Below are 20,594 nucleotides of genomic sequence, written 5' to 3'. Positions count from 1 at the left end.
ATTCCTTCTATGTGCCTACTCTTTGGTGACACCCACGTAAATTTAGAACTTAGGAGAAAGTGTAATGCTATTCAGACTAAAAGTATATAAATATGCGGCGCCACAACCAGGACCTAAATGCTCCAAAACAAAATGCCTTAAAGGTTCAAATTGGTTTAGGGATCATGCCTAAAAGATGCAAAAAGAAGCTACTATATCCCGTTCCTGCTATATCGATATAGAATTAGTGTCGGATAGCTTATATTTATCCCGCTTGACGTTATATGCCTAGTCAGAAGGTTACCATTGTTCGAAACCTCTAGGCTTATGGAGATCCTTAGAGGCCGGACGTAAGGTTCGAAACATAGAGGCTTAAGTAGATGCAGCCGATGGTTGGAATTCGACTTTAGTGGGGTAAACGAGACGTAATGGACGCAGTTGCTTTACCGACTAATGCTGTTCTCTTTAGAGATGTAGCAAGGGGTCAGCTTTTCTAGATCACTGCGACAATGCGTACCATTCTATTTAAATGTGCACACTCTGCACGAAACAATGATGTACTGTTATAATCGAATCTTATACACAGATCTTTGCCAACTTGCCATTGGCCTACTTTTCGTGACCATTCACTAGTCCTGTTACCGAAACAAGGATCCTATGGAGGTTATCGACTGATCTTATTTAAATGATATTTCGCTTCTATCTAGGCATTGGGTTTCGATTTCGAGATAATTTTGTTTAATTTATGCTTATTCCTTATCTTTGTTCAAGTACTAACAATCTGTGAACGCCGAACAAAGTGCCGTTACCGCGAGTTCAAAGCTTGACATTTTTGGATAGCGCTTAGTTGAAGGCTTTGGAGTATTTTAATACTAAATGATTGTACGTAGATAGCGGTATTTTAGTTAATTAAATACAAAACAGTAAGTAATTCTGGTAGTTATGAAGACAAAAAATAGTTATGGAGCCAATTTTGCATCGAACATTCGGACGCAATACATTTGAGTTTGCCACGATATCTTACGTTACGTTACATTAGGTAGCTATACAACGTTGTGATAGGTTACTTAGCCTATTATTTTATCATATATATTCTGTGTACCCTGTACAAATTGATCCAATGCCGTCGTTGTATTTTTCCTATTTAGAACAATGCACAGATATAGTGTAGCGTATCTATAAGAATGAAATTATTAGAACTAAGCTTATGACAGGAAAAAATAATCCCAGTAATAGTAAAGGATAAACAGGTTATACTGTAGAACAAAGAAATTAGTACTATATGATATTTTAATTGTACTATATTATAACCCTGCCGCATCTAAATAGACCCTGCCGCGACATTAGAACCGCAAAAAATGTTCTATTTAACAGATTAAAACATAACTCCGTGTTAAGCGTGTGCGTAAGCTGTATTAACTGTGGGAGCTTTCCATTTACAACATATGCTGTAAATCCTACAGTTACGAAATGATCGCCTTTCGGGTTTAACCTTTCGAATGACAAGCGATAATTTGCCACTTACCGTGTCTATCTTTTCAGCGCTCCATTGCAATTTACCAGTTGGATCTGATCGCTACAAAATCATGCAAAAAAGATTACGCTGCTACTCATCCTCAGTTTCGCTCAATTTGGCGCGGATTTGTAGCAACGGATTGGAAGTTGGACGAACTTCACCAACGGTCAATAGCGGGAGAGAACGCAGTTGGTGACTAGCAATTCTGGATGGCCCACGGAAGTTGCGAGCTCTTCGACAGCAGGGGGAGGCGGGAGGCTCATAAGCAAGCTACTAGTGTAAGCATGGGTCGTCTTTATACTAATTCTTTACTCTATTCCTGTTAGCCGACTGCGGAAAGATACGACTTGATGAATAATGCAGGAAGAGATAAGTGCGAGCGCGGTTGGGTGGGTGTAGCAAAGCGGCCCTAGGTTGTTACTTTGGGCTGGAACTTCGCAAGCAGGCCAGTTCAGGTCTACAGGGTTCCGCGAGAAGCCAGCTGTTCCATAAGGGCCCTTTCTCACGAAGTCTCCCTCCGGATCCTACGCCGAGAAACGTCTGCCCCTTTAGACCCTTCGTAAGCCCCTTCAACACCCACCGCCCAGACCCTGCTGGGTTCTGCAGGCGCCGCCGCTGCGTCAGCTGCTGCTAGTGATGACCATAATTTGCATATTTAATGGCTGGCCGAAAGCTGTACGTGCCAGTTGGCCCTAGGAAAAGGAGGAAGAGTCAAACCCACAAGCTTCATAACGCGTACACGCGTTCGTACAATGACTAGCTACTGAGACCACTATGAAGACTAGATTACAGATCTTATATAAGGAGAGAAAGAAATAAACCTACAAACGAAAAGAGAGTTCGTAAAACAGTGTATATATGGGCAACAAGCGAACATTTTCTTGTAATGACATTTAACAGCTTAAGTTCCTCAACTTTCCCTAACTAGAAACGTTTGTGTGACTTTCTGTTCGGGATAATTTTCGCGTAACAATGTACTAACTTGACGTACGTTAGAGGCACAAACAGTTGCAGGCTGCATGACATACATGCCAGCGAATATTTTAGGGGAAAACCGTCGGTGTTAAACAAAGAAGATACATGAGCATATATTAAGGATAGGTAAGTGGCGGATACTCACAGCTGTCTTAGCTGTTATTGGTTTATATTTGAAATTAAAAGAAAATCAAGAAAGTGTGCCGACTTGGCGCCATATAAGACCTCAACAAATTTGCATAAAAATATCACCTTTAACATACTTCACTCGTGAATGACGAGTCAAAACTATATGTAGACAACAAAATTATTTATGCAAATATTAACGTAAAGAAACCTAGTGTCTCAATTTTTTACTTTTTGTATTTTCTAGAAGCAAAGGCGTCATCTGCCACAGGTGTAAAAAGACCCTGGCATGTTTGCGATTGGGTAGGTTAAGCGGTCCAGACGAAAGGGGAGGCCAAATAGACGGCAGGGGCCTTGTGGTAATGCCGATCAGCGTAATGATAAAACTAAACACCGGAGACAATAAGTTAGTAAGTTATTATTTAATATCAGTTGGGTCAGTAACGCCATCCAGCTTTAAACTGGCGACAATTGATGCATAAACGGTGGAAGCTATTCTATACAGGATCTAAGCTATCCCATATAAAATGGGAATCAAATCATCCGTTTCGGAAATCCGTCAGCAAGGCCAGTTCTAAACTGCGTCTGTACCTTCCTTTCGTTTTCTATCTCATTTCCTTTTAGGGCAACTGCAACAGAAGTCACATCAGTAAAAGCATAGTATTACTTGCCGGCGGCGTCTGCAGTAGTTGGTACAGAAACGGCTGTGCCAGAAGCAGAAAACCATGGTTTCGTTTAATAAGTTTAACGGGTGCGCCTGGCGAAACAGTGCAAAAAGGACGAACCAACAAGGACACCAAAAAAAAAAGAGCTATAGAAATACAGAAGTACAATCTGTCCAGTGAATATGTATCAACAGTTGCTGAGTGCAGTATGAGAAGATGTTGCCACCAAAGCGGCAAAAGCTATAGCGTTTGTACTAGTTCATGTATGTTCTAGACAGTGTGCTGTCTCAGACACGTTTCGATTACACATCAAACAATACACAGACTTCAGCAAATGTGGGAGAAAACTGCTGTAATTCGTATACTATACGTGTTTGCCTATGTCAGTTAGGGAGACGTGAAGAGATGCTCTGCTGCTGAAAAGTATCTTCTGATGTACTTTATTATAAAAGGGTATACACAAGAACGAGAGCAAAAACAGAGAACGGATTAAATGGTGCAGTAGAGGTCTGTTAAAACGTTCAGTCAATAAAAGCTATGCACGTTTCAATTGCATTGACATTTTGTTACATGAAAAAGTTAAAAGAAAAGCAAGGGTCACATATAAGCACAAAAGTAAGAATCGTCGGTGGAAAGATGTGGATTCCTTGTTGGCGGATTTGAAATGTGTACAGAGAGAAGTATGTACACGGGTAAGAGAGGACGTTGATACGAAAGGCCTTGACGGAGCGTAGGACGAGCTACAGATGGAATAAGCAGGAGTAAAAGGACGTATGTTCGCTGGATGGAAAAAGGCATGAGGTCTAGAAGCGATTGATCCCCTCCATTAACTATTGATTTAACGGTTATGCTTTATCTTTTGATCACCGGTATGCCGACTAGTCAGCGGCGCTTAGGGTTTACCTACCTCTGAATTAGAGGTTCTCTAATTCACCATCGGAAACGTCCTAGAAAGAATGAAAGAGCCACGTGATTTGGTTTATATAGACATCCAGAGGTCGTGCCCGCACCTCTACGTGCAATTTCTTTACATGTGTATATACGCAAGTGCAAATATAAAACTTTGACAGCCAATATTGTTGTTGTTAATATTGTTCTAGTCGTATTGACCTATAATATTATTTGAGTTGTCTCATGTTAGCTGTGCAGCATATATAGCGAAGCTTTTACAGATACTGAAAGTACAAAAATTTTTTTGCAACTAACGGCTTTACTATCTGTAACTTGACATCTGTAAAAACTTAGCATTTATGTTCCAACAATAGTAACGATGTCTACATAACTTTCCATTAACCAGTCTTTCCTAGAAGCTCTCCAATCATCTGCAACTTGAGGTTGAGGTTGAGTCTTGATTCAATTCATACGTGTTGTCATCGTCGTCATGAACAGCCTTAAAAAACATAGCTTGACGTCACGTCACGACACCTTTCAGAACGCTCCGATTCCTACTTCGTTCGGGCTATGACGTGCCGCTTATGTGGGCGCCTATATCGTCTGCTTTCCCTAAACATAGTGTGCTCATCGTTCTGTTTGCCTTTTATTTATTCGCTTGATTCACTTATACAGACTGCTAGTCGCATTTCTAAAGAGAGTATTTCCCACTGTTCGGAGGCCATTATGTAAGCGAATTAGATGCTGTGTACGCCAAGCCAATAACGCTAACCTCGCACTATTGTGTGGCATGCGCACCGTTCAGTAAGAAAAAAAATTCTGTGTGTTTACACCGAATGTAATTGTACGTGCATACTTTCTTTGTGTGTTTATTAGACATGACAGGCAGAAAAATGAAGAGCAGGGCAACAACAACGACAGCAACAACACGAACGACGTTACAGAAAAGGTTTTCGCGGACATAATTTTCAGGACTAGGGTTATGGAAGCGCTCTGTGGGCAGTCGTTTAGGTGACTTTACGTTATCCGCCATCGAGGGAACCGCTTAGGGGAGCTACGGTCGCAGGATAGTTTCCGTCCCTGTACAGCTAACGATAACGGGTGAGCTTGCTTAAGTTTATTCTTTGACAGTTTTGCGCCGGTAGCCTCCTAGACAGGATAGATCATAGACAAGCAGGGCACATGCCCGAGTACCACGTCGATCCGATCCTATGGGTCTCTGGCAGGTCAGCGCGTTTCAGTAGGCCGGCTAGGTGCAGGATGAGTTGGCGTGACATTTGCAATTCCAAACACGGCGTCCGTCGTTTTAGACGACGAAGGCCAGTCATAACCCATTCAGCTTTCATGTGGCGTAAGCGTTTCTTTTGCTTGAAGTTGTTCTGCACAGGCTTCCGTTCCTTGTCGTTGGAATTTCACTCCTTCAAATGTCGTCGTGCATAGGCTATTAAGCGAAAAGGTCTGTGAAGCCCTTGACTACTACAACAATACACCAACGCTGATGAATAGCGATACTGCCACGACAACTGCAACGTCTTCTTATAAGGTAAAGCTCACGTTTAATGAATTGTAGTTATGACGCAGCAAGCGCTTGCATTGGGTCGTCTTATTTAGAAGCTACATTTCTTTCGACATCTGATTATTAGGCTAAAAAATTAGTCAATTTAACAAGGACAACCTTCTGTGGCAAGCAGTGTGAAGCACGCTTATATAATATTGGGCACTGTAATGTTAAACACGTCTCCAACTAGGTATAGAACTGAAGAGGCTAGCATATCCCGATTCATATATATCATATCCTTCGTATATATATATATGGCAGGGTAAGAAAACAGTTTGCTGTGATCACATTGTGTTTATTATTAGTGAAGAACCTATACAATCGAAGAATAGACAGAAGCCTTGGTCACTAACATAGTTATTGTGAAACAATTCTATTCTAAGGCCGCATATTAATGTAAATGGTACGTAATGGTGTATTAGATTGTAGACTGTTACAAACTAGAACCCGTATTGATTACATTTGATCCTGCCTTGACATCCTATACCAATAGGACAGAAGGGGCACACACATAAAACCATAATAGAGTTATATGAACTAGAAGATTTCCTCAGGTGAAGTCCGGAACTGAATTCCACTATATCATGGTTAAAAAACTAGGCAAACGGCTTGTACTAAGACCAATACCGAACGACCTTGGCGACGAGAAGGAAAACGAAGGTTTTTATGTTTTCGGTAAAAACACTTTCTGTCCTTCGGCAAGAGCACTAGACAAGCAAACATAAAAAGATATAAGCGTGTAAGAATTGACGCAGATACGAAAGAAGGCCACATACAAGGCACGAAAGCATGGGAGGAGCGAAGGAGAGCATGGGTTGGAAGTAAACAAAAAAACCTAGAAAGTAGCTTGAGAAAGCGGTAAAACAAGACCATCGGAGATGGCAGAACAACCTTTACAATATCAGAATAAGGAAATATGGAATGAAGGAAGGTGAGTAGCACACATTAAAACTGGAAACTGTATGTAGAGTTTTAAATAGAACGCACGAAGGAGAAGAGACAAAGAAAACAGTGATACCAGTTAGAAGGTTCAGATTCGAAGACAACGACCGATCAGGTGGCCGTTCGGTCTGATGATTGTATTGATCTGGATCAAGCTGATCATTATATTTGTCTATTGTTTTTTGGCTACAGAATGCAACTTATCACAACCGGCTATCCGGCAGTTGCATGTTTCCCTCACACTACTACAGCTAGGAAGAAGGGACAAAAGGTGACGAGTTTTGACGGCCGAAGAGATAAGGCCGTGCGCTGTTGGGTTGCTAGGCTCATTATATTCCTGCGGTCGCTGTCACTGACCCTACACCAGCCTCATTCAGCTGGTTAGTCAACTCCAACAACGAAAACAGCAACTGAACGAAAGCTTACGTTTTATTGGACAACGCATACAGGTAGTGATGACTAGAAAGGCCATCGCCAGTTCGCTGGACTGCGCGTGTTGCTACAATGTAACCGCTACTTAATTTGATGAGCTGCAAAATATCAGCAGGCGAAAAAGATATCGAGTTCGAGACAGATGCCAATATCCGAGAAAATAAATACATATAGGATAGATCCATTCGTTGTCATCGCGACGAATGCTTACAAGCATTCAACGTAACGGAAGCAACTTGTCCAACGGAAGATTATATACAGATAAATCAGTACATCAGAAATACAGAAGTTTTTAATTTCTGTATTTCTGATGAAAACTGAGGGTGTGTGGTAAAACCCGAGAGAAAAGAAGACCTGGCAGAGAGAAACCGAGTATTGGCTCTGGTCATGGTCCGCATTAACATAATCATCTGTTTGCTTAAGTTCATGAAGTGCGTTACATATGTGGAACTTTCAAAATATAGGTTTTTAGAGGTTTCTGTTGGACAGGTTGAAAGAGCCTTAAAAAGAACACTATTTAATTGTTAATTGGAACTTAACGTAAGATATAAGCTTATTTTAATTACTTTATCGCTGATGTATTATTGTTTGAGAGACTGTCTGCATGCACCGAACTTGTAGTGACGAAAGGGAATTTTTACGAGAATCACGAGCTGCCTCACGCTACGTCGAGTAATCAGTCTTTTACATATCATATCATAATGCCTCTCCAAGACAACTTCGTCAGAGTTCTCAATGCAAACTGAATTCATTTTATACTGACACGACAGCGGCGACTGGAATCATTACTGAATCATGTTTGAGGTCGTCGAATAGGTGTCAGGTGCTTGATGGACGCCAGTCTCTCAGTGTTTCTTCATCTTGTCAGTCGTGGGGTGGTGACATCTAAGTTGTGTGTGATATCGAGCTTAGCAGAGACGCCATTGCCTTTTCTGTTCCGAGGCGCATCTAGCTAAGAGGTGTTTTCACGGCAGAAAAGTCAACTCTTTTTCTTGGAGTGGCCTGCTCAGCTGGCAATAACGGCTAAAGCTATAGCACAATAGTAAGTCGGCTGTCATAGTACTACTTGCTGCTGATAGCGTAGCGGCGGTAGGCGTTTTGTTTAAGCTCATTTAGCATAGGAACCCAACGGCGTCTAGCACAGCACACCGGTAGAGAGCGCGCTCTGTATTCATAATAGCCCCCCTGGGACATAACGTAAACAGAACAGGGACCTGGTCAAGAGGGATATGAATCGAATCCAGACACATGTTTTGTCTATTACAAGTATCATATATTATACAGAACATGGCATATATATATTGCATGCTGTAAATTCTATAATGCACACCACTATCATGAGCATAGTAAACTGGCACTATAATTGCTTTACTCTAATTTGCAGCAGATCGTGTAATGGTAATTAGCATCAATTGATTACAGTCTAGCCTAGCAGTTTTCTGAAATGGCCAATGTTAACTGGCAGCCAAAACTGAGAAATTAAAATCAGACAACCACGTCGAGTTAAGTTTGGCGCTTATTTTAAAACTTATTTGCCTTACACGAAATGTGTGCATGTTTGCGTTATACGGCGCATCCCTCTACACGACTATATTAAGTTTAAGGTAGAATATACGGAATAATAAAAATCAGTAGACTTAAAGGGACAATTACTCGGTCTTAAATAGGTATGTAGGATCCTTCACATCATAGGTAGAATCTATTACCGTTTTTTTTTTTTTCGTTATCAAGATATCCGAAATAAAGTCTGATAAATGTAATATCTAAACTAACTGTATGATGAAAAAATTTGGTTTGTTAAGAATTGTTCATTGCAGACTACATTGTAGACTCTTCGGTTTACTCATCACGAAGCTAATCTTCTAATTCCACAAAAGGATCGTCACATAGATTTTTATTAATTTATTTAGAGTAGTGACCTACTGCCTTCGTTGTGAGAAAGAACTGAGTAAGCATCCAATGTACCAGGGCTCAGGTCAGCCATACTGCGTTTCCGTCAATTTTGTCCCTTTCCCGAGTCAATCTTGTTTTCTAATTGAGTTTTGGCGTACTATCCAAGTACATGAGCAGGTTGGTAAGGGCTTACTGATACGAGCAATGTGCTCACAGCCCTAAGCTAATGGATAAGATAGTGCATTGTTGTATGCTTAACTCGAAACGCTAGTACAACAACGGGATAAGAAGAAACAGACCATGAGATACTGAGCGAGTATCCTTCTGCAGCCATGGTTGGGTCGCGCTTTCGCATTTGTGGAGTAATAGGCAAGACATCAACTAGTAGCTAATGCTGGTCGAGCAGCTAAAACACCGAAATTAATGGTCAGCATACGACCATATGACGACAGAGAGACGAGTGGCTCTATATGCGCGTGTGTGTAGTTAAATGAAAGCAGCCCATACTATTCCATAACAGATCACAGTTGTGTGGCCACGAGCTCACGCATACGGGCGTGGCGATTGACCCAGCCGGGGAATACGTACACTACCCACCTACATACATCAGGCAGCGAATAGGCCTCAAACAAAAATGGTGTAACCGTGGTTGTAGCAGTGCTGGTCGGCAGTCAAATATTATGCACGCAAACGACACACGTCACAGAGTCCCGGTCAGCTGGCATCTGCATTAGTCGCGATAATTATGCTACATTACTTAGACTGCCTTCCCTCCCGCGGAACGAGTTACGAGGCCCCGTTTTCCCTAGTTGCTACCTTACTATGGCTTTCCCTCAGTTTCCATTGCAAAACCGACAACTTTCGTTCCAACCACGTCTTTCACACTATAAACCACGAGTCGCAGCCGAAGCTGGGATGCTGCTACGAATAGTTATTGGAATGTCGGACAGCTATGGAAATTCCAGACAGACAGAATCGCTGAAAAACGTCGCCGTTACGGTACGAAATTGTTTCCCGGAGGTCATTTGATTATAAAAAAAAAAGTCTGACGACGTAATATATATGTGTATACGCTTTATCCTCTTTGCTAACGACAATGAGAAAGTGTATAAAGAAACGAATGCAATACGAATCCTGCGAGAACCGACACACCTTCGAACATGTAAACTTTCACGGATGGTCACTGAGCCAGTAAATGGCTACATATTTTCAAGTACAGCGCACTTCATGCAGCCTCTGGTTAGCTGCTAGTAAGACTGTGTCTGTATGAACATATGGAATAGGATTAAATGTTGCATGCATTACCTCCTAGTTACTAAAATCAATTCGAAAATAAAATTCCGTACAAATGCGTACAACGGCACGGATTTTTAGCAGTTTTGACATCCATAGCATGTTCAATCTACGATCGGTAATCGTTAATTAATCAATTTAGGCGAGACGCCGAGAGAACCAGTTACGTTACAAATCACAGGCGAATAATTTCGAAATAATTATTAAGCATCGGTGAGCTATTGAGGTTATGTTAATATGCAGGGTCGAGATTTCTAAATATGCTGGTGACCGCAGTGCTAGCAGATGCAGTGAATTGCATTTTAATATATATATACATATACTGACAGCTGATAACCAAAAATTTAATTTGTGTTATTTCCAGGACGAGGTAAGATCAGCATTAGAAGATCGATGGTCCTCTGTTGAAGACAAAAGATGACCCTACATAAGCCGACATATTGAAACGCATAATAAAAGGAAAGCAAATTACGCAATACAAGATAAGTAAATAGCATTTATTCCACATTCGTATGCCGTCAATACGATCGCTGTTTCTTAGGCGGCTCATAGTCACATCTGATTGGATCTTACACAAGTATTAGACCACCGACGGTGTGTTCCAAACGTAAACCGTTATCACTGATATATCCACAGGTAAAATTCAGTGGAAGGTCATGCGTCACATAATAGACTCAAATAGCTGCACTTCGCTAGATAACCGTTCTCTTACCGTCCGAACTCCGTTCTGAAACTAATTTGCGCTTTTGCCTCCTGCCACGGTTTACAGACTGATACAGTGCCGTGAATAGATTTAGCTAAGTATAGGTGTAGATGGGCATAAGGGTAGAAGATCTCAGAAATGGCAGACGAGAAATAACTGAGCCCACTGGGCAGACAACCACGGGACGGTGAGAGGGTAGCAAGCTAAGGACTGGAAGCGAAATGTGTAAAAGCTAGGTTACTATCACTACGTTGGAGATTTGTTTAGTTAACTACTATCACCTTAGCTAGTACAGCATAAAAATACCTAAAATGATTTTCTGCTTCCACAACTTATTGCGCTCGCCGATATGCTGCTGCTCTTACAGCCATTAGCACTCTCAGACTGCCGCAGAAAAGAACGATGGTATTACTGCCAACTGCTTAAACTACGAAGCAGCTACTGCGTCGTCATAGCTGCTCCTACAAGTACTACTAGGGCGTTCAGTTATCTGTTTGCTGTTGTTGTTCTGGTCAGAGCTCCACCAGGCAAATAGAAAAGGAAAAAGAAGAAGAAAAGGACGAAAAAGATTTTTAGTTTGATGACACCATACGAACTTTCATTGCCATCTGTTGTCGTTCACTCTATATCGCCAAACGGAACGCCAACATCCCAGGCTAGCCTATCCCGGTGCTCTTTAAATACTTTACTCGCGTACGCTTTTTCGTATGGCTCTTTAGCCACTCGGGGCTGCATGCGACAATTGAATCGTGCTTATGCCTCCACAATCATATATATGTACACAAGCACTATAAAGATAAATTTTTATACATCTGGGACTATAGTTATCATTGTAGAAACATGTTAGTTACGCTGTATAGCGTAAAACTAAATTACATGAAGGTGCGGCTATTTGTTTATGTCCTTCATTGACACTTCCACTTTTAATTTATACGTCACTAACAGCCGTTCTAATATCAATACGTATGGTTTAGTCAAGAAAAAGCCGCACCTATTTTAAACTTATTCTGTAATTTCTATTGATAAAAGTGCCAATGAATCAAGTGACTAACGGCACAATTTTATAGAGATTTCAGTAGAAACAGTTGGTTGTCTAGTATAAAACACAGTACTTCGGCTAAAACCCAGTCGATCTTGGTTTTCGGGCTATGCTTATAAATCAGTTTCTCCAACAGCTATGCTTCTCCTCATACTGTAATCAAAAGCATACGCTGCCGTGGGATTATTCATGTTTATGTTTAGCCTGGGAAAATCATTGAAAATAGCAGTAATGCTCAAATCTATAAAGCCACCGTAACAGTAGACATCCCATGACTTACTAAACTTCAAAATAATAGGTTTAAATGCACACTTGATCGAAACGGCGGTTAAGCAAAAAATGATTTTATAAGAAGACACGTTCTGTATCTCTAATGGGCTATACAGATACAGACTTTCCTATAACGGAACAGTGGAGCAGATTTTCAATACATGAAAAGGTTGATAAGTTTAAGCTGGAATAAAGAAAAACTGCACCTCCACACGCTTCTATCTAATACGCTTGTTCGGAATGATCTAGAGTGAGTTAGAGTTTTACGTAGTACAATCGGGGTAATCTTGTTTTGGTGACGTAAGTGTTATTAATATTAATTAAGCGCTTGCAGAGGAATAGAACACTAGTCGCAGATAAATAATACCTTAATAAGGAAGTGGTAATAGGTTCGTTAAACGTATTTATCTTTATTGAATGCTTTTTCCTAGTTCGCTGGTCTAGCTTGAGGCTATGAACAAAAAATGAAGCTGATGAGGTTTGGGAAAGAGATAAGCAGTCAAATGGAGGTTGAAATGGTAAATGGTTAGCAAATATGACGAAATCTAGAATAACAACTTTCTGCGGTACGTGTAAGTGATTTAAAAATATTACACAGAATTATTTAAATATTTTCAGGTACCGTTTACTGAAAAACGATGGTCTTGCCATCCCATAACAAAATTTCTGTACTGAAATACGTACGGTGAACATGTCGCTTCCGTTCACTAGAGTTAAATTAAACATGCAAAGAAGAAGTAATGAGCACTACTGCTCCAATAATTTATGATATCTCAAGTCGCCTGGCGAAAGTCTGTTGTTCTCTTATAGAGCTTTCTCGCCATAAGTCACCAGTACAGGTGGCGCCACTAGACGGACACTTTAGAGACTAGAGGCACCGTCCCTCTCCACTTTCCCTTGCCCGCATTGGATTGCAGCTTTTCGCATATCATCCCTTCACCATTTTGTCGTCTGCTGCACAAATTATTCGTTAATTCTTAATGCTTTATGAAGCACACACCAGGGGACGCTATGTATTTGGAAAGATGCCGTAGCAGATTGGGTTAACCTATAAAGTTTCCATTTTAGTTTGCTAGAGGCCGCGACGTGTACTAGCAACAGCTTATAATTTCACAGCACCAAGAGCCAAAAAAGCTTAAAAATTTTTATTATAGAGGGTTCATATTAACAACATCAGAATTCAATTGTCAATCGTGACACTGTTATTCTATTAAAAATAGCATTTTATTTAAAATTAAATTAAATTTACCTTTAATTAGGCAAAAAATATTTTTCTACGTTTATACCCGTCTGGATACTTATACTCTGATAGGTGTTGCATAAAAATCTGCGCACTATATAAAAATGGTAAATAAGCTCATGCGTTTAATACCACTGTATTGATTGCTCGAATGAAACGGATTTGATTTACGGTGTGCAGCACAAAGATCAGCTTGACAAGTTGAGATCATGTTATTTCCACACTTGTGTTTTGCTCTTCTTTTTTTAGGTATTATACATATTATATAAATCACGATATGCGTGGATCAATCGATAATTCTCAAAATTTTTATTATAAAACGAGAAACATCCACTCGATCGCCAAAAGTCTCATTGTCTTTTTTAAAAAGCAACATTTTGTATAAGAAAGACACGTACAGTGTGGCTCATCTGGTTTTGAACAAAACCAAACTGGCCTTTTGTCATAAGAGTTGTGCGCTTATCCGCTACTTTTTGTACGAAAACAATCCAGCCGTTTCTAAAACAAAATTACAAACGTATCATGGCAAATAAAGAAATAAAAAAGTGAATCGTTTCCGGAAATTAAGCGGACATCAATTACAATTGAGTTTCTTTGTTTTGGAGGAATACCCCCGAGTTTGTACACTTTCCAGGTTGCCCCAGTTCGATGATCCACGGCATTGCTGATGAGTATGTGGTTGTAGATAAGCCAGAAGCAGGTTGTAGCGCGGTAGAAAATCTACCACAGAAAAAAACAAGGTAGATTCGAGTGTCATTCAGCGATCGCTCTGTATCTATCAGGCACATAGCAAGAAAATGGGTCCAAGTAAGGCTACCATGTCCCGGATTGTTCACATCAGGTCCGCATCGTATGTCATAAAGATGAAACTGATGCTTTTTAAGGCTACCAGGATCAAGAGACCTAATCGATGTCGTTTATTCCTCGGTTTTTTTTTCAAAAGTGTTTGTTTGATTTATTCTACCGGAAAATAGGACAATGTTTATCATCTATTCAACGAGTAACCGCAAATATGATCCTTGGCTTGCTTAAGATCCCGAGGAAGCACCTATTTTGGATAAATACAATTTTCCTCGATGTTTTGGATCTAATGAACATACATAAAAAAAATATGGAAGGCAACCATACGTCTTTCAGAAAGGCAAACGTATTGACAAAAAAAAGTCTGTTTATCTGTATGTTGCACGAACTGTCGTACAGTAAATACAGGACAGCGTGGATTCGTTCACGAATGAGGAGTTCGCACATGTGCAAAACTAGAATTAGGATAGAGTTGTTAACGGTCTAGGTCCCGAAGGGTAGCTGTGATTACAATCGATGGATGCTTCGGTAAAAGATCTTGTATGTTTAATTCTCGTACAGCGTATCCAATGCTATTATTTGTTATTTTTTTTTTTTTTTTTTTGTCAAAAATCTTCGCTTTGTTGGACACTGGTGTTGGTGGAAAATATCGGCCAATACTGTTAGTCAAAAATCGTATATCAATCAACCGTATACTGGTGTGCGGTCCTGATCATGAAGTGGATTACATTATTTTTGGTATCTATCTTATTCGGAAACTCCAGTCCAAATTTACGCTAAGGACACTCAAGTCAAGTATATTTTCTGTTCACAATAAGTTAATCTATAATATAATACTGATTTCACAGAAATGTTTTTACCTTAGTGAAATTGTATAATATTCAGCGAGAGGAGAATCCTCAGACTGCAATTGTCTATATCATAGTGGGGCGTTTGTTGGCGCGATGCTTCACCATGAAATGGGACCCTTCGTCGATGGCTCTGAAATCACCTTTATTTCTGATATACGAAAAGGTATATGTGTCATTTGTTTTCGGAGAAGATAGAAAAATTAAGGCCACTTTGCATATAAGAAACATTAAAAGTATAATGTATTCGCTTTCACCATAATGAATGCTCGAATCAAGCTCGGGTAGCAGACAACGTGTTAGAAATGTCAAAGAATATTATTAGTTAGCTAAATTTGGTTTTCGAAAATATATCTCATAAATGGAAATGTGTTCTTATCCTTTAGCATATTGTTACTGGAGTAAGTGACTTGAAGTTTACTATTCTTTCCCATCATAAAGCCACAACCTAAATGTTACCTTTTATATGGCTGGTGTACCTAGTTAAAACCAATGTTTTTTTTTGTTTTACTCAGCTAGAACGTATACGCACAGACTCTACATGGATCAATGATAACTTTTTTTTTTAACGATTTCTCTGCTTTGTACGCACTATCCTTAGCTCATAATCATGATCATAGTATATATGGTTCTAGTTGAGTTAGCTAGCCAATAGCTGCTAGGCTTAGAATGCTCTACTAGTTGCTGTAGTATCTAATCAACTATAGCTACGTGTATAATGTTACAATTTTTCATGAATTCATCTAAAAACCCGCTCGTGTTACTTGTAATTGATACGCAACGACATTATGATAGGCTCTGTTCGACCGCGAGGCCATGAGAACGCTGTCACACACACCAATAGCAACAACTGGATTGATCTCGACCTAGGCCTACTGAACGCCTTGTGTGCAAGTGCGACCCCCACAATTAGTGATTGTTGAGAGCTTAAATTTCAGGCTCCATCAGTCAGAGTTCTTTCAAAAACAGTGACTTTTCTAATCAACTTTGAACAGTCAATTCCGCTTCCCAGTCTAAACCATCGCGAGCTAACTATGGCGCATAATGACACGTTTCATTTGCATTCAAAACAAGAAGGTAGTTTCATCGTGTTCATTATAAATTTTGTGAAAATGTTTAATAATAATAATAATAAACAGTTAGGCTTTATATATGCAAATAAGGAAAGCTAGCTAGCACTATTTAAAAAGCGTTCCAATAGCGATTAAGGCCATGCCATTTAAACCTTTTTCACTCAACGCCAAGTTGTTATTAAGGGACCTGTAGATTCACTTACTTCAGTTGTTTTGACAAGCAGAGATTGCTTTAGTCAGCTACCGACTGGTATCTTCGCTAACCACGGAAACTCGTAATGTTTGTTCATTCTGGAAAACCTAACGGCACAAGCTACTCTCACGGGAGAGGTCATGGGTGTGAAAAGCTTAGTTTCTATACACAGGATTCACCTGCTGTCAGGTGACACATACAGGAATCACAGATCGACTGAACAGGCGAGTTGAACGAGAACAGCTGGATGCCTCAAGAGGATCTAAATATGGTGTCGTATAGTAAAGTTTTTCTACGTTACAGTCGGTAGTTTTACTAACGGCACTGATTTCGATTCGTTTCTGAAGTCGTTCAGCAGGATAAAACTATAGACAATAGCCATGCGTGGCTACGGGTGGCTTCATAAATGCAGCATGCTTCTTAATCAGTATATGCTATATATAGTTACGTTTATATGATAGACAGTCTGTTTTGCAAAATTGAAGCCATTATTCAACTCATTTCCATTGAGAGGCCTCATTGGGTCATCATTGGGAAATCGCGTTGTTGTACACTTTGATACACTTAAGCGCCTTGGTCGCGCACTTCGTTTGTGTTTAATAGGCGAAATTATTGTCGCATAAGATTTTCGGCCGGCGGTATGATATATATATATATTAATCCTCGTGATAATATTAGAATTACTTGATTATTTGTTAAACGTAAAGATGGATGAGATCATCTAGGTTCGAAACCAATAGTAATCCCGTTTTGTTCTAGGGGCTAAAAAAATGCTTAGTAGATTTTATCAGATATAGAGCTTCTTTGATCTTGTGATACTCTTCATGTAGCGTTTTTCTCTTATATTATTTACTCTCCTTCATCAGCCATATGCAGCTCTACTATTACGAACACGACAAAATCTGCATGCGCATATATAATTTGCTCGATATATATATCATACAACAAAGATCGTTTATTATCTCCTGATCTGGTGTATCGTCAAATTCTATCTTTTGCTATTATTACTAATATTTTCCTGTAGTAAACATACAGAAGTTTTTATGGGGCTTGTAGATGACTTACTCTCATATATACAACGTTCGTTTAGCTCTACTTATGCCGTTGGAAAATTCCATTGGCCTTATTAGCCACACATATGATTATACCGTGTCAAGGATATGGCCTGAGCATATTTGTGATCGATCCTCGGGTAGTTAGCGAAATACATTACATACTTTAATTTTAGTACTATTTTAATCTAACATCAAGAATAGTTGATACAAGTAGGGGTACCTGCCGTATTTCTCTTCATATGCCCATTTAACGATCTCAAGGGTATGAAATTTTCCCAGTACGAAAACTGAACAGGTATGGAATGAATTTTTTACTACGTGTTCGAGAGTTGATAATAATATGTTGAAGAGCGAAAAGGATCGGCAGTTTGTGATGCATCAGCGTTTCATTCGTTGTTCCCTGACAGCGCGTGTGTCTCAAGTTTTAATTCGAGCAAAGCTTGGAACGACGTAGGCCTTTAAAGAGATCAATTAAGGTGTCTGCCTATTGGAAAAGCTCGTTACTTAGTTAGCTTCGGAGTCTGACAATGAGCAAGCTATAGCTTTTTCGTCATGTCCCACTCGCGTGACCTCTACTGCTGCCAGTAGCATTAGCTGCGCGGTGTTTGCACAGTTTATCGGTGACTCGCCTTTGCTCCCGCACTAAAACATCTACGCGGACATATATACACATAGGCCTTATTCTTGTTATTACTTATCTACCTACTTAGCTTACTTTATCTTTTCATCTTACCCTTTCAGCTTACGTATCGTATCATCTTATATAGTACCCGGAAAGGGCGGCGGACTATCTATCTTATGGTGTGCTGAGAGTCGACTTGGTCCTCGTTCTTTTTACTCACTGTGAGTATATTTGAACGTAAATGTGTCTGTGTGAGGACGCAGCAATAGTCTAGCATATAGAGGACTGCATCGCTTCTTTCTTCGTTTCCTCTTCCTTTTTCCGTAGCCTTTCCTTTTTCGGTCATTTGGTGCCTCTTAATCGTTGGCTTACGACGCCGCGGTAGCGGAAGAAAAGGGTTGTCCGTCTTTCGTCATAGCAAACAACGCCCTTGTCGTCAGCTGACGACTACTAGAGCACTTCATTGTGCATCATAATTTTAATTATCCCTGCCTCAAGCGGGGCCTTTGCCTACGGTAGACCTCTGAACAACTGTTGTACACTCTACTATGCCAAATGGATGAAAAGAGGGTTACGCAAAAAGATGCGCTATAATATGAAAGCTGGAGACTACCATCGCCTTGCTCCCTATTCGTCTCCTTTCCTAGCTGTTCATTTGTGGTGACCGGTCTACTATGTTTCTCTCCTTTTACCTCGGTATCCTTGCTTTGTTCGCAAACTTCCTACATGGCTGCACCTTCTGTAGTCGCAACGATATAAGACGCCGACAGAAGCGGCTATGATATAATAGCTGAATGCCCCCTTGGTAGTTTAGCCGCCGACGGTTCTAGTTTTTTTTTGTCTGTATCCTTTTGTGCCGTTCCTATCACCTTCTTTGGTCTAAACACGACCAAACCCTTTGTCGCCGCTTCTGCTGTTGCCTTATTCTTTATTTCTTTTCTTTTTTTCTTTTCCCCGCCCAAGGTCGTTGATGTCTGTTCTAAGGTTCGTTCTAAGCCGACGCTTAACTAGTCTTACCCCGCAATAGCAGCTATCCCTAAGACCTCATCAGGCTATTAAAAAGGAACTTAGTTTCCTTGAGTATGGTGACTGTAAAGACTACCGCATTGTAGCACCGACAGGTGATGTGATTTTTTAAATTTTTTGTAAAAGCGAGGATATTGAGGCAATCGAAGCGTGTGTGTTTTTTATAGGCGAACACGCAGTCGTGTTTTGTAGTAAGAAGAGCAAACGAATGACGACTAGATATGTAAGCTACGGTAAGGGCGCCGTTTGGTGTTGACGAATATCTAATGCCACATATTACTGGCTGCTTGTGGGTGCAAATCTTTATTTTGTTTGCTTGTACGCGTGCTTTTAGTGCGACGAAACTTCATGCGTCATAACGATAGAGGCGAGGGAGGAAGGATTGTTACTTCCTTTGCGATTTTTTACCGCGACAGCGCCCACCTTTTTGTTTTTTCTGTTAACTATGTCCGTGCTTATTTAATCTTCTCTTCCTGTCTCTCGTCCATTGTCTCCTCGTCCGATACGTGATCACCCTTTTAGGTTCGCAACAACTTTTGCATTAGAGTTTCCGGCAGCAGACCGGATGCGTGGCTTTTAGAAAGTGCGGGAATTTGAAGGAAACGAGGTTATAGGGAGTTTAATGAAGCTGTCTGGAGAACCCTCCTATTGTGGCTGACGATAGCGCCACGATAAAACCTCCGACACAGCCTTCTCGGCAGTCGATAGTGATAGCAATGGTGACACTAGCTACAGCTGACAACAACAACGACAAAATGAAGGAGAAACAAGTAGTTCGAGAATATACGCTTCGACGACTTGTGTTTCTTCCTCTCTTTTGACAACAGGGTAGCCTAGTGCACCAGTCAGGCGCCTCGCGGCTGACTGTTGAGAACTGCTGATTGCCTATCGCAGCTGCTATTTGCGTCGTGGACGATATTTCCCTAATTTATTCACGCGAATTTTTAACCAAGGCCGCGCGACAAAGACGTTAGCGGAGTTTTCTGTCACGTGACTTGTCGGCGGCTATATTCTGAAAGATGATCGAAGAAATACCGCTAAAAGAGGTCGAGCCAAATCCGCTGAATTGTGGAAGCATTCAGTAGTGAAGTACGACTAAATGTAAGAGATACTACGTCAATGTTACAAATAAAATTGATCACCAACGCTCTAACACGAAGAATAGGTTGGCGCGTAAGATAAGGCATTTAGATAATCATATCAGTTCAGACTATCCATAGGCGAACAGCGCATAGATAACGTCATTAGCGCTATAATAAATTTGCGCTTTCAAACAAATGTATCTACTGGAAGCAAATGTCTTCATATGATAGTGTAAAGCCTACCGTGTAAGGAATAGTGGTGACGTTATCCAGTGATTATCATTTGAACGATACATTAGTACGGCTTCGAGTAACTTTTACATCCTCGTTGGGTTCAAGCTACATGGTGACTAATAATAGATTAGCTGCCAT

The 20,594-nt window shown here is 40.4% G+C and overlaps 2 long non-coding RNA genes across 3 annotated transcripts; one reads left to right on the top strand and one right to left on the bottom strand.

Moving 5' to 3' along the window:
• The first annotated feature begins 1,302 nt into the window (after positions 1-1,302).
• Positions 1,303-5,690, top strand: LOC111259621 (uncharacterized). 2 transcript variants are annotated; one of them, XR_002679741.2, is made up of 5 exons: positions 1,303-1,773; positions 2,492-2,596; positions 2,844-3,006; positions 3,221-5,253; positions 5,527-5,690. It is a non-coding gene; the product is annotated as an uncharacterized LOC111259621 (long non-coding RNA). The 2 variants fall into 2 exon arrangements; XR_002679740.2 differs by having other exon boundaries at positions 1,304-2,596.
• A 5,056-nt stretch (positions 5,691-10,746) lies between these two features.
• On the bottom strand, positions 10,747-13,968 carry LOC147753604 (uncharacterized). The gene is made up of 2 exons (XR_015310678.1): positions 12,967-13,968; positions 10,747-11,183 (listed from the first exon to the last, which is right to left on the bottom strand). It is a non-coding gene; the product is annotated as an uncharacterized LOC147753604 (long non-coding RNA).
• Between the last annotated feature and the right edge of the window lie 6,626 nt (positions 13,969-20,594).

This window comes from Varroa jacobsoni, unplaced genomic scaffold (genome assembly GCF_002532875.2).
Source record: "Varroa jacobsoni isolate VJ856 unplaced genomic scaffold, vjacob_1.0 scaffold_352, whole genome shotgun sequence".
In the NCBI taxonomy this organism is placed as follows: Eukaryota; Metazoa; Arthropoda; class Arachnida; order Mesostigmata; family Varroidae; genus Varroa; species Varroa jacobsoni.
Note: the sequence above shows the minus strand (reverse complement) of the source record. Positions and strands in the feature narration are given on the sequence as shown.